The sequence below is a fragment of the Melopsittacus undulatus genome, chromosome 1, assembly GCF_012275295.1.
Source record: "Melopsittacus undulatus isolate bMelUnd1 chromosome 1, bMelUnd1.mat.Z, whole genome shotgun sequence".
Taxonomy (NCBI): domain Eukaryota; kingdom Metazoa; phylum Chordata; class Aves; order Psittaciformes; family Psittaculidae; genus Melopsittacus; species Melopsittacus undulatus.
The window spans coordinates 39108941-39122525 of NC_047527.1; the positions used below are offsets into that span (position 1 = coordinate 39108941).

The following is a 13585-nucleotide window of genomic DNA, read 5'->3' on the forward strand; positions in this document are numbered from 1 at the left end:
TCAAGAACTTTTTTAGATGGAGCCAAAATGCTGCTGCATTTTACCTCCTCTAGCAGGAGAAAAATCAAATTTAATGTTCAGAGCTTCTTCTGTACAAAGTGAAAAGTTGTTCTATGCTAGCCCTTAACACTCCAGTTGAATGAAGGCACATTTTTTGGTTTTGCAATCTTTATATTTGTTTTTTTGGGGGAAAAAAAAAGAAATCTCCACTGAAAGGCACACATGGCACGCGCATAGAGCTGCTTTTGCTGATATCACTACCACAGGGCAAAGTATTTTAACTCAGGAAATGCAGAAAATAATTTAATAATTTGAGAAAAAAAAACAATCATAAGCAGACCGAACTTGCTATTCCAAAATGTCAGTGTAATATTAATTGCAATAAAGCAGAGAAGATCCATGAATAAAATCCAAAACAATAATGTCTCAGAGATACGGCAATGCCTGAATAAATCAAAATCATCAGTTTTGGTTTGTGGTACAGAAGTTTACATTTGAACACAGCTGGATCGCAGTCAACCAGCCAGCTCCCACAGCAGCACCTTTAAACTGTATTGATTTCTACGGAAGAAAAGGCACTGTAAATCTGTTTGAGCAGCATTGCGTCATTCTTTTGGTTGGCTTGAAGAAGTAAATTAAATGTTTTTCATTAGTATGGTAAAGAAGCTATGCAATTTTGTTTTTATTTCAAATGCAGTCTCAAGTTACGGAACACTTTAGCTAACTGTGGCAAGGACTACATGTTTCATGTTTGTAAAGCCAGCAATTCATGCTTATGTGAAACCAGATGTGTATATTGCACAGTTCCCAGGGTTTTGGAGTTTTTCTAAATGTACTGCTGTCGACTAAAAAAGACCCTGCTTTTCAGTTAAATCATGGAATACACTGAAGCAGAAACAACATGCTCTTGCATGGGGAAGAAAGGGATGGCAAAGGGGGAGGAACAGAATAAAACTTTAAGGGAATAAAAAAACACACAGAGAACAGAGTATGAGCAATACTGTAGTGCAACAAAGAGCAGCACAGTTCTGAAGAAGCAATAAGCATAACATTACTTGAGGTAACAAGAACTCCTTGATCAATTATTCATGTAATTTACAACAACAGTTACAGCTGCATCAATGAAAAAAAGAAAATCTAGGGCAAATATTAAATCTTCACAGCTATGAAGTGCCCTTGATTTTCACCAGAACATTTGGCTGTCTCATATCATGTGTTTCTGGTTAGCAACACACCCCTACAACAAAGGGAAACAAGAGACAGAAAGGCACAGAGCAAACTGCCTTGCTGGAAGTAGTGACAGCATTCAAGGCTGCATTTCAATCCTGGACACTGCATCCCCAAAACCTGTCAGTACCCTGTACTGTTGTACTTGAATCCTAACCACTACCACCACCCCACTTTGATACATCCATGCACCACGTGGGATTATGCAGATATCCTCTTTGAAGTCTTTACTCTCTCAATGCGTAAAACTGCACTTTTTAAGTAATTTTCAGAACAGATGCTCTAGCTATTTTTTTTAGTGCCTGGTTATATCAACTTGTATGGTTTCATATACTCCTAAGGCAAATGCAACATAGGGGAACATTAAGGGAAGAAATATCCCTGGACTGGTTTTCTCCTTCCAGTTTGAAATCACTATATAATCATCATATTTTTTGCTACTCTCCCAAGGTTTCAATACAGTATCCTCCATTGTTCAAGATGACCTTGCTAGAGGACTGGAGAAACAGAGTTGAAACTGAATTCGAAGTGAGAGAGAAAGAGAATGGTGTAAGAAAGGAATGAGTGGGCCTAACCACATTTTGGTGGTCTTACTCCCAGGCACATAGAGCAGATCATTTATTAAGATTATGGGTCAAAATGCTGACTGTGCTAATAGGAAAACTCACACAGATTTTGATTCTACTCTACAGATGTTAGGACAGTGAAATTTGGTCTAGTTCAGAGCTCTAATTCCAGTCTAGATTAAAAAGATCAATAAAGGATTAACAAGGAAAATCCGCAATTCTTCTCAGATAAATTGAGGAATGCTTATTTAAGGAACCTTCCAACAATGAAGTTAACACCTTAAAAAAAATACAGCAGTTGGCAGACCTTTTTAAGAACCTACGTTAAATCTTGAAGAAATCTGTAAAAAATATTTCCACAACTACTCACTTTTTTCAGCCAAGTCTCTACATAAAGTTTGATTAAGCCTGTCAGTATGAAGGAAAGATTCTGCATATACCATCACTATGTTCAAAATCCTGGCTATCTAACAAAACCACAGTGTAAATGAATCTCCCCAAGTGCCTGGGTCTGAAGTGCTGATAGGTTCACAGTTCCTGGGGTCATGTTTCCCTTTCGTCCACCAGTATTTGTCCTTTACAAGTCACTATGAGTTCTGGATGACCATACGAAGAAATAATTACAGTGCTGGTAAACAGAAATTCATCATATGCAAAACTCACTCTCCTCCCCTTGCTGAAGACATCCGAGAGTGTTTCCATATTTTTGTGGCCACTTGAAGCAAGCTCTGAATGTGGCAATTAAAGTGGGATATGATTCTAAAAACAGAGCATGCTGTAGAGCTCTGAAACAGCCTGTTCCCTTGTCAACAAAGAACTGCGGATATATCTTTCTACTAATATCATAAGGAATTACTTCTGGCTCTTACCTACAATGCACTATGTTGTTTTTTTATCCCCTCCCCCAGCATTTCTATGACAACATTTGTACCAGGTAGCAAGCAGCAATACACATAAAAGCAGAAAAAAGCTTAGAGATGCATTTGTGTGTTTATTTAGTGAGAAAAGAAATCCATATTTTGAAAATTGCATCAGCCACTTGAATTCACTCTTAAATGAATCTCTTTACCTTGATATAAGACTTCTGAGCTCCTGCTAAGGCTGTCTGGCCTATTAGGAGGTCTTCACCTTTAGCAGAGGTCTCCAGACAGAGGTAGGCCTCTTCAATCAGAGACTCCCAGAGGCTCCTGCAGCAGTGCCTGGAGACACAGGAACAGGGAAAGCATTTAGCTTCATCATCATGCATCAAAGCCGCAGTGTTAGGACAGGCAACAAGCGTCCTTTTAGGCTGAATCTTTCAGCTTAAGCAACATAAATTTCAGTGAACAGAAATGTGTATCTTTCAGAGGCTGAAAGGCCACAAAGAGGTGGTTAATGATACCATCCGAACACTCAGTCAGCTGTACATTTCTCCAGACTTGTATTATTAGTCCTAACAGCATAATCTCCAAGCTCCAAAATTCAACAGGCAACTACAAGTATCAATTCTGGGTTACTCTTATGTCATTATTCTCCACATACTGAAACTGCTTAGAGACACACTTTGAGAATGCTTCATAGCAAAGAGCAGAAGTGGTGAGACATCATCTTCTCAGGAGTCAGTGCTGTGCCACTGCAGGCAAGAAACCCAGCCTGCAAACCATCTCATCTCCCTACACATGACCTCCACCCAGCTGACAAAGCAACCCTTGTTAAATATGCACACCAGAACACTTTGTTTTGCTCAGAAAAATTCTGTTCAAGCAATAAATTCTCATAGCTGTCTCACAGTTAATACACTGAACAGGCAGAAATACTTGTGAGGTATCAGTTACTCTGGGCTTCCCCACACCGAGTCTCTGGAGAGCCTGTCTTGAGTTTGGGTCTTGACATGACTACACCTAAGAACCTAAGATGAGAGTTAATTTATGTTGGGTGGGTGGATGGACCTTCATCTTTGAGACCAGCTGCCTTTAAACAGCAGTACAACAGAAATGAGCAACAATGGAGGGATTTCAGAGACACATGGGCACCTTCACATAAGCGCTTTTAAATTCAAAAGTTAACCGGAGGAAGATGAAGGCACAGACATATTCAGAGTGACAGAACATTACATCTACTCAGTTATGGGACTGCTGCAGTATTGTTATTATGGCATTTGGTAACAGAAGAAAGAAAAACACCCTAACATTTTAAAACCATGGGAGGAAGCAACAGGTATGTTTAACAACCTTGCCTTGTTTAGTATAACAAAGCCCAACAATAGATGACCAACGAAAAACACATTCTTTTATTATTACAAATTATTCTGGTATTCCAAATCACTGTACTTTTAAGCAGTAACTCTGAACTGACACTCATTTTACTCTCAAAACTCACATAATTTTGTGAACAAAATTATGGCAACAACCCATAGTTGAAGGTCCCTGTAAGTTCATATTGAACAGGTCAGTGGGAAAAAAGGGAAGGTGGCCATTAATTACAGCTAGTAATGCCATGCTTCTTGGCCAGCAGCTTAAGCAAGTTCAAATATAAGCAGTTTTATCTCCAAGTGAGGTGATAATTTTTACAGCTGTCAGCCAGTCAGAACAGAATACACCTCCAAAAACCCCTAGAAGGCTGCTGGATGCACTGCTTGAAATGAAAAACTCATGATACAATACTGCAGAGAAAAAAAGACTTGGGTCTTTCTGTGCAGGCAAATATTCAGCTTCATGAATTCCTCCCTTTCTGCCTTGTTGAAATTGGAGTCCCTTGCTCTCTGCTTCTCTACCAAGTTCCTGGTTTAGTCTGCAAAGAATACAGGTTGTAGCTCCCAAATTTACATCTGGTGGTGGTAATGTTGCCAGTCTCCTATGGAAAACACATAATACTAAGTTGAATATATTCATGTTTATAGCAGAAAGTATGGTATGAATGTATGCGTGTGTATGCCTGTGCACTATATATATATACACATATATATATATATCTTAAAGTGGTTGCACAATTATCAGTCAGCTTCTCTGAGGCACTCAGAACTGCACTTTCAAAATATTTTTATGAAACTGTTTTGTATTTATAGACTACATCCTGAGTTTCAGCCTTTATCCAACAAGCCAGAGGCTTTTATGACACGTCGTTTCCTGCTTCGCTGTCCAGTATCAACAAGTCTTTGGGCTTTCTTTCTAAAAAGAGTTTTCATCCTCACTTGCTATGTTCTTCCTCTCTTTCATTCTCTTGCTAAATACGAAATCAAAGTTTTAGTACTTACAAAAATACACACCTCAAGAGAGGCCACACCTATATCAGAAGGATCCATGAATGAATGAATGGGCTTATTTTCCAGCAATCCCAAAGGCACCTATCTAAACTCTAAAACCTCACTTGAGCCTACCATGAGGCTTCCATTATCCAAACTAAAGGCTTTAAGAATGCAGGATTTCTTGACAAAGAAATAAGCTGATATAGAAACTCAGCAGCAAATTATTAAGCATTTGATAGCCTGATGCTTTGATAAGGCATCACCTTAATCATTGTCACTGGGGAGAAATTGAAGTCAGGAAACTGAAACAATCTAGCTACTCAAATAAATAAGATACACTTTCTGTGCCAAAAGAGATATGAATGCTTTCTGAAGCCAAACGGACCATGGATCCTGAGAATAAAGTTATTTAACAAAGCAGAAGAGGTACAGGAGATCACAGCTGTACGTATAACTAGAAACAAAGAAATATTTACCAGTGGATATTGGGGGAGGAAGGGGTAGGAGTTAGTCTCTTAATAAAGTCCCTAAATTGTCATAGGCAGAAGGTTCTGACTCGCTACTCTCACATCTCTACAGCTTTCAGGTAAAAAGCTCATGTTCAACATAAATTAGAAGGTGTAGTCAATTTACAGAACACAGCTTTTGGAAAATTTAATTAGTGTAAGTGTTAGGAAGAAGCCACATCCACTAATTCCAGCAGTTTCCTGTAGGTAGACATGTTTTCATTAAAAACAACAATAAAACTAAGCTGCAATCTCCTCACTTACTCAGCATTAAACCACTGGGAAAAAAATGGAAGAATCAAATTAAAGAAAACCAGAAAAAAACAGAAGTCAGGCTTCCCATGTTCCCATTTCACAGTGTTGCAGTACGCACAGCTCTATACTACCTTTGGTGGCATGTAAATGCATAAGTATCTTCAACGTTGGATGTTATACTTCTGAGCTGGACACCTTAGCTTTCACACTGTCTGACTTCATACACAACTGTTAAAAAACTTCACCCCAACTTAGACCAAGAATAATAAATTTCATCGTAAAGCAAGACAACTATGAGAAAGAAACTAAGCAGAGCCTTACTAACCACAACGTCTGAAGAAAATGCTGGCAATTTTCCCAACCAAGAGTTGCATCAACTCAGAAGCTGGAAGGCAGCAATGTCTTTAAAAGTTTCACAGTTTCACTACCACTATTCTTGCAGCTGTAAGCATCCCACTAGAAGGCTCTGGATCAGCACAGCTATTCAGCCACTATATACTGCCAGGGAAAGTTACAACACATTTACAGAAGAAGCAGAAGGTACATTCATCTCTTAAATGTTAATTATACTGACAGGAAGCTTCCACCAAAAGCAGGCTACCAAACCCAGCACACTGTATTTTTTGTTTGCAGGTACATACATATGAACATTTGCAAAATATAAATAAGAGACAAAAAAGCAGTTTTCATTTTACCCTCATTAGCTTTCTGCCCACATTCTCAGATGATCTCTTTTCTAGTCTCCAAGACTGAGGATTTTATTCAAGGTTTGTATCAGTTATGGATTAACTATGCCTATGGAAATACACACATCAGGTACAGACAAGCTGTCGATTTACAATCTGCATGCACTGCTGTACCATTTATCAGGAAAACAAAACAGAGTCCTTAACGCAATCATATAATTACTTTCAATATCAGAGCTTCTGTCCTTCCAGTGTTCCTCACTGGACTCCTCTTAAGTTTATAAACAATAAAATACGTATTTATTCTAGGAGCGTTTTAATGGAAGTCTCACACTTTCCTGGAATAAATCAGTCATGAAAGTATAACAGAAAAAGAAAGGAAAAAAGGAAAACAGAAAAAGAGGCTTTCTGGCCAGCATGCTATCTGGTTCTGTAGGATGGGTTTTCTTTTTCTAGATTTAAAAACAAAAAGGATGAAAGTAAGTATAGACATTATGATGGAAATAATTAGGATTTTTAAGCATCAGTGGGGAGCCCAGTAAAACAGGGCTCCAAAGATGAGTAAAAAGAGACGGCATGTCTCTTGAGGAAGAAATTGTCTTGGAGGGTAATGAAAGGCAGGGAAATTACAGTATCTGATGGACTTAATGCGTTTCCATTCTGCCACTCTCCTTGTGTACCTCAGGAACAACAGCTGGATGCCAAGCAAATGAATGACAACAAAAAAAAGCAGTCAAATTTAGGTCTGCTAAGACAAACAGCTAAAGGTAGATATCAAAGAGGATGGACACAACTGTGATGGAGAACCACTGAAAAGCAGCAGAGGACTGAAAGTGCTTCCTAGTTGAAAGCACAAACACAATTCAAGAGGTACTAACTAAAAACTGCAACAGCACATCTATGAGGTGAGTATATATGCTAATGTACAATCTTCTATTGTACAGTCTCTGCCCTTCTTGCAAAGGGACTCACAAGAAGAAAGCCTGTATACATGTGAACATTTCTAAGTTTGGTGACAACAGCAGAGCTCAGACTTGAAAGAAAAGCTGTGAAACAGTGAACAGAAAATAAGGTATATGACAAAAAGCAAGTATAACGATTCAAGCATGGGGTGCTGTGAGGAGCAAAAAAAGCCTTGACCCTGTGTACGCACTGCTCAGCAATAACGAAAACATCCCTGTATTATCAACACTGTTTTCAGCACAAATCCAAAACATAACCCCATACCAGCTACTGTGGAGAAAATTAACCCTATCCCAGCCAAAATCGGCACAAAGTAATGAGAGAAGATAGGCTTAACAGGAAGCCTGGTACCATGCTGAATTTTAAGTAAATATGACTAGGAAATTCAGTCAGAACAATCCAGTTTTAAGTTTTCCCTGTGAAAGGAAGCAGGAAAATACTACACTGCCTTACTACTACAGACATTACAGAGAACCATTAAATAGGGAATAGAAGTTGAAATTAACACAAGAGACTCTTTGTAAGAATTTTTCTAGCAAAATCAGTAAAGATCCTACAAAATGCATCATTAAAGTAATTAATTCATTCATGGATACTACTGAGATTCATGATTTGGGGGTCCCAAAAGTGGATTAAGGCTTGGACACAACCCTGGATATTTCCATTTATAAAAAAAAGCGTGCACTGGGTCTTTAGTGATGATCTAGAGAACACGTCAGCATACACAATCTTAAAGTTATGTATAGTACAAGGGTTTCTGAATGACAGCCTGGGTATAGCACCTGAAGTAAACCAAACCCTAACTCCCCTTTTTTGAGTTTGCAATTTAGCTTTATTCATTTTTCATAGTCCCCATGAAAGCATAACCACTTTGTAGCTCATGAGATGCAAGCGAAGTAATTGGTTTGACTTTAGGACAGATATTAGAAGAAACCATATGCTATCACCATCTTTGCCTGATATTTAGGAGAAATCCTAACACAAGACATTCATGAAAATATACATGAATGTAATTATATGCAGCTGCAGAGAGAATTACATGTGTTACACTACCCTGTCTGCATTCTCACAACAAACTTTTCGAAGATTAGCAGTACTCAATGGGTAGAGCTGGAATTCAACTAAGCATGAAAGAAAAGCGTGGAACTTTTTAAAAGCATGAACTATGCAGAAGAGATTTTAAACCTGATAAGGGTGACACCTCTCTGGCTTTTAATAATGACACCATTATGATTTTAAGAAAGATCCTCTGGAACACATAGACCCTTTCAAAAGTCTTTGCAACATCAAAGTTATACAAATGTTATTTAACGCCCTCAACAGATTTGGACTCATGATTGTTTTTGTTTCAAATCCAACCACAGTTGGAGAACTATGATTTTTTACGCAAATTATGAAACAAATTTGTTGTGGCCTCTAATCTTCCCCTCATCTTGCCATATCCATATAAGACAAGCTGTGCAAGAGACATGGGAGTCCTAAGCCTTTTATCCGGGTACTGAACCACCACATGAGATGTGTTAGTTCTCCCCTGGGTATGACCAAAGGATAATGACCCACATTCAAAGCAGTAAAAGAGATACACAATCCTATCAAATGATCAGATCAAGACAGCTCTCAGGTTTTCAGGACACAAATGTTGAGGTAAAACCTGCCCAAGCAATTCTGCCAGGGAACGATGCCAGGGAACTGCAAGAGTGGTTCTCCAAAGTACCTGAATGACTAGAGGCAGTAGGGGACTTTCATCAGATCTGCGGAAGACCGAGAAATATAAAAGTGCCAGATGGTTACTGAATACTGAGCCATGCACACATTTTGGAGGAGTTTCAGGTCACCTTCGTTTGCTCACTAGCCAACACAACAAGAACTTATAATACAAAGTTGAGAACTAGAATAAATACAAATGTTTAATAATGAGACATCTGCAAACACACACACAAAACGCACCACACACAACCCCCCCCCCCAGCTACGCACTGCAGAAGAAATAAGAAACAACTGGCAGGAGGAATAAACTGAGGAACACAATCACCGATTTATCATTTTGTTAGGCACGACTGAAATACAGCTGGATGTTACAGCCTGTAAAGGCAAATTTTCCTCTGGCCCAAATGACTTTCCAGCCCACACTGGAAAAAAAGCCAGGTACAGGGCAATATGCAGTAGAACACAGGATATCAATAATCCAAATTTAATGAGGCTGCAACAGGAGTCCTTGCATCATGCTCGGTGATTCATGGGGACAAGACATCTTACCAAAGGCCTTCCTCCCTGGACAACAAGAAGTGAAACCCACCCCTAGGCAATGGGTTCAGCGCTTAGAACAACCCAGTAGGTACTTACAAAAGCAGGACTTAAGCACAACATGCCAGATCTGTAGTCTTCCTTCATCAGACACATTTAATAACATTCTTATGCTGCACACCACAATTTTGAGAGGCAGAGAAGGAAACAGCTTCATAACTGATGCAACTCCAGCTTAGGCTACTTGAGGCAATTCTGGACAAAAGTAACAAAAATATTTAAGATCCCATGATTGTTCACTTTTCCTTGTTTAAAGCTAGTTATCACAATCTGGGTACTGGTTAAATGATTTTAATGAAAACACAAATTATCACTACCCAGAATGTCAGTGCAGCGCTACAGCACTTCCACATCCCAGAGAAAGTGAATCCAGGCAACTGATCCTCTCCAAGTAGTTGGAAGCTGGCAAACACAGGCAAGGGGCAAGCAGCCAAACCAACTACTACCGCTAAGAGCAGTATAAATCAACAGCTTGAATCAGAAGGTTTTACACTTCCTTTCTGAGGACTTAGCAACTTACTGCTTCTTTTATAAACATTTATCAACCTTGTGTCAGGTTGCTATGGCAAGGCATCAAAGTGGCAACAGTCTGATGTTGATTTAGGCCACTTTTGTCAAATGTCAAATCAGGAGTTTAAGAGTCTATATTCTCACACTGTTCTGACAACTCAAACATAAACTTTTGACACTTTTGTTATACCTTATAAATAAAAATACGAAGTAGGACATCAAGCATTTGTACTGTATCACTATATGCAGGATGAAAGACCAGACTGCTGACAGGACTTTTACATGGGTTGTCATGTGCACTATTATATTATTTGGTAACAGTTATCCTCATTTAACAGCACTGAGGTCAGGGAAAAAGGAAAGAGCATCCAGTATTTTAAAGGAAGCTTTCAAAACAGGAACAGAATTTATAAAGAAGACAGTTATTTCACAGCAGCAGTGAGAAAGAAGAGAAAGGGTGCATGTGAGGTTGCAACCTGAAAGCTGCATGTCATCAGTCCATAAAGCTAGGTCTCTTCTACCCTGAAGCCAAAGGGCAACTGAGAGACCATCCTACCCGGTCACTCATTTTCAAACTACCTGGCAATTCTTTTTAAAATAACAGAGATAGATCACTAACACCTGCACTGGGTAATCTTTGGAATTTCAAAGGGTCCCACAGCTAAGAAAATAATGCTGGTCATTCGGGTTACAGAAAGATCTCAAAAAATACATGCAACATTTCTGTATATCAGAACATGGTTTTTTTTCAGCAGAGCCCCTCACATATCCCTACCAATGTGCATTTCAATGATTTCACCAGACTAATAAAATGTCAATATTCTCCTTTGTAAAAGCTGCTAACATTTAATGTATCACATATGCTGATGTTTCTGCAGAAAATTTTGTGCAAGTTATTGCAAAGACAGGCCCCAAACAAGTATTAAACCGCAAACACTGAAGTTGAACATTCTGAATTGTAAGCTCAAATATATAAGGCATCTAAGAAGGTGCTCATATAACAAAAAATTAAGTTCTAAAGCACTAAAGACAAAAGAAAAACACGCTCAAAATTAAGTCCAACACCTAAAAATATTTCTACCTTAACCTCATTACAGTGCTATCATTTCTACTGCTACATTTTCGTACTGCGGAAACAATGCATTTGAGTTTCCAATTACATTTGTGTGCAAATAAAGGAGGGGAGAAATTTTCAAAAGCATGCCTCCTTAAGACCCTACTGAAGTGGTTCACATGATGCAATTCAAGCAAAGCGTGTTCCAATTCACGTGGACAAAATAGGCAATAGTTATTTTATTACACTTCAAAGAAGCTATACTGTTCCTGCTATAGCTGAACCCAAGACGGGTAGTATACCAAAAGTCACCCTTTGGTCGCTAACTACAAAGTTTACAATTAAATATATAGGATGTGAACAGAATTTGATAAGGTATACATAAAATACCTTGACATTTTTCTCTCCTGTGTTTTATGGTTTTAGTGATCTAGATAATCTTTGCTCATTTTACATGCAAAAAACATAACTATGCAAGTTGAAATTTGCTGAATTAAAAAGAGATTTTCAACATATAAAGAATTGCTGGGAACTAGCTCTCTTTGTGTTGACAACACTTTAACACTTACACCACACAGCAATTTATTTGGGTTGTTACTATTTAGTCCTGTGTGGGTGTCAACTGAGTTGCTTCGAAGTCTGCTTCACATCTATAGTACTTATTGAACAAGAAGACACAATTATATTAGTCACACAGGCTGACTACAGTATCTAAGGTTTCTACACATCCCACTTTGCTACAACCTGCAGCTCCACACACTGGGAAACTTCCCCTGAAAGCGATAAATATAATATTTATTGTCTTTTGTCAGCACAAAACCAAGTTTTGCAGCAGACAGATATCATTTGCAGGTCCTGCACCAGAGGATAGGAGGGCTTCTGACCTCTCTCACATCCACAAGATCTTGGGGAAGAACAGGAGGAAAGGAAGTGTCAGGTTTTTACACTTAAAATGACCTTTTCTCCCTCAAGTTTGCACTCCTTGATGCAGTATTAGACATCGAAATAGAGCCTAATTCTCTAAAACTTCACATTGGAAGCAACTGCTCCAGAAACACCTCCAAGATGTCAAGACAGATGGCATCAAACTTACTTAACCTAATTTGTTTGTCAAGTACAGATCCATAGCTTACAAACAGCACATTTTAGAGAAGCCTCTTATCTCACAAACTGATGGAAAATTCATTACATCTCCTGCGTGTGTAAGTTGTCCCATGATTAATCATCCTAATTTAACTACCCTTGCTTTTGGTTCTAGGGCAACACAGAAGCTTAAGAGAAAATTAGAGACTTCATAAGAAGTATTTTCTCCAAGTTTGTTTAAAATTTTAATACAGTTGATTACTGTAGCTAAAAGAGCCAAGAATTTCCCTGTTCTTCCACTTTACATATTTAACAGTTTTCCCAATTTTTCCAGTTTACATATGTAACACCAGGCCAAGGCACTGGTGCTGTGGAGGTAAACACACAGGGAGGTGACTGCAGAGGAAGAGGAATGAGAAAGCTAGACAAGGCCAAAGGAGAGACTCCATGTTTTAGTGTCCCCCAATGGATTAAAACAAGAATTGGCACGATTTTGTATTTATTTATTTATTTAGCTCACAGAAATGTTTTCATGAATAGAAGAAAAGAGTGCTATGGCAAGAGCAACAACACAAGACCAGTCTTATTCCCTATGGATAATCACACTCCACACAAATGATCATCATCATTTTAGGACAAGAGGGTTAGACCGGATATTAGGAAATTTTTTTTCACCAAAATGGTGATCAGGCATTGGAACAGGCTGCCCAGGGAAGTGACACCATTCCTGGAAGTGTTCAGAAAATGTGTAGATGATGCCCTCAGTGACATGGTTTAGTGGCGGTCTTGGCAGCCCTGCCATAAAGGTCGGACTTGATAATCTTAAAGATCTTTTCAAACCCAGTTGATTCTATGATTCAATGGCCCAGGGTCAGGAGGCCGAAGCAGCACTGGAAGGCTGAGGCCATGGCATGGGGCACAGGCTGGACAGTGGACATACACGGGATGGGGGAGAAACACCAACAGTACCCAGCACCAAGCATGGCCCTATTCTGAGAAACACAGAAAGAGCATGGCATAGTGAGCTTTTATGGCAGCCATCACAAATACATGGGTGGAAGGCGAGTGTTTTAATACCCCAACAGAAACGGAAATGCTCCCACCCATGTCTGAGTGCAGTGGGTTCTTTTCTCATCAGTGTTTTCCCAGTCAGGAAGCTTTCTAGCCACGGAGATTGTTGAATTTTTGTTGAATCAAGCTTTATGTTA

The 13585-nt window shown here is 39.0% G+C and overlaps 1 protein-coding gene across 2 annotated transcripts in view; it reads right to left on the reverse strand.

Annotated features, from left to right (window-relative positions):
- FAM110B (family with sequence similarity 110 member B) overlaps nucleotides 1–13585 on the reverse strand; it is a 111583-nt gene that overhangs the window by 78244 nt on the left and 19754 nt on the right. For both annotated transcript variants that reach the window (XM_034064306.1, XM_034064308.1), the window contains exon 2: nucleotides 2863–2992. The gene's annotated coding sequence lies outside the window, so the exon portion shown is untranslated. The remainder of the gene's footprint in view (nucleotides 1–2862; nucleotides 2993–13585) is intronic.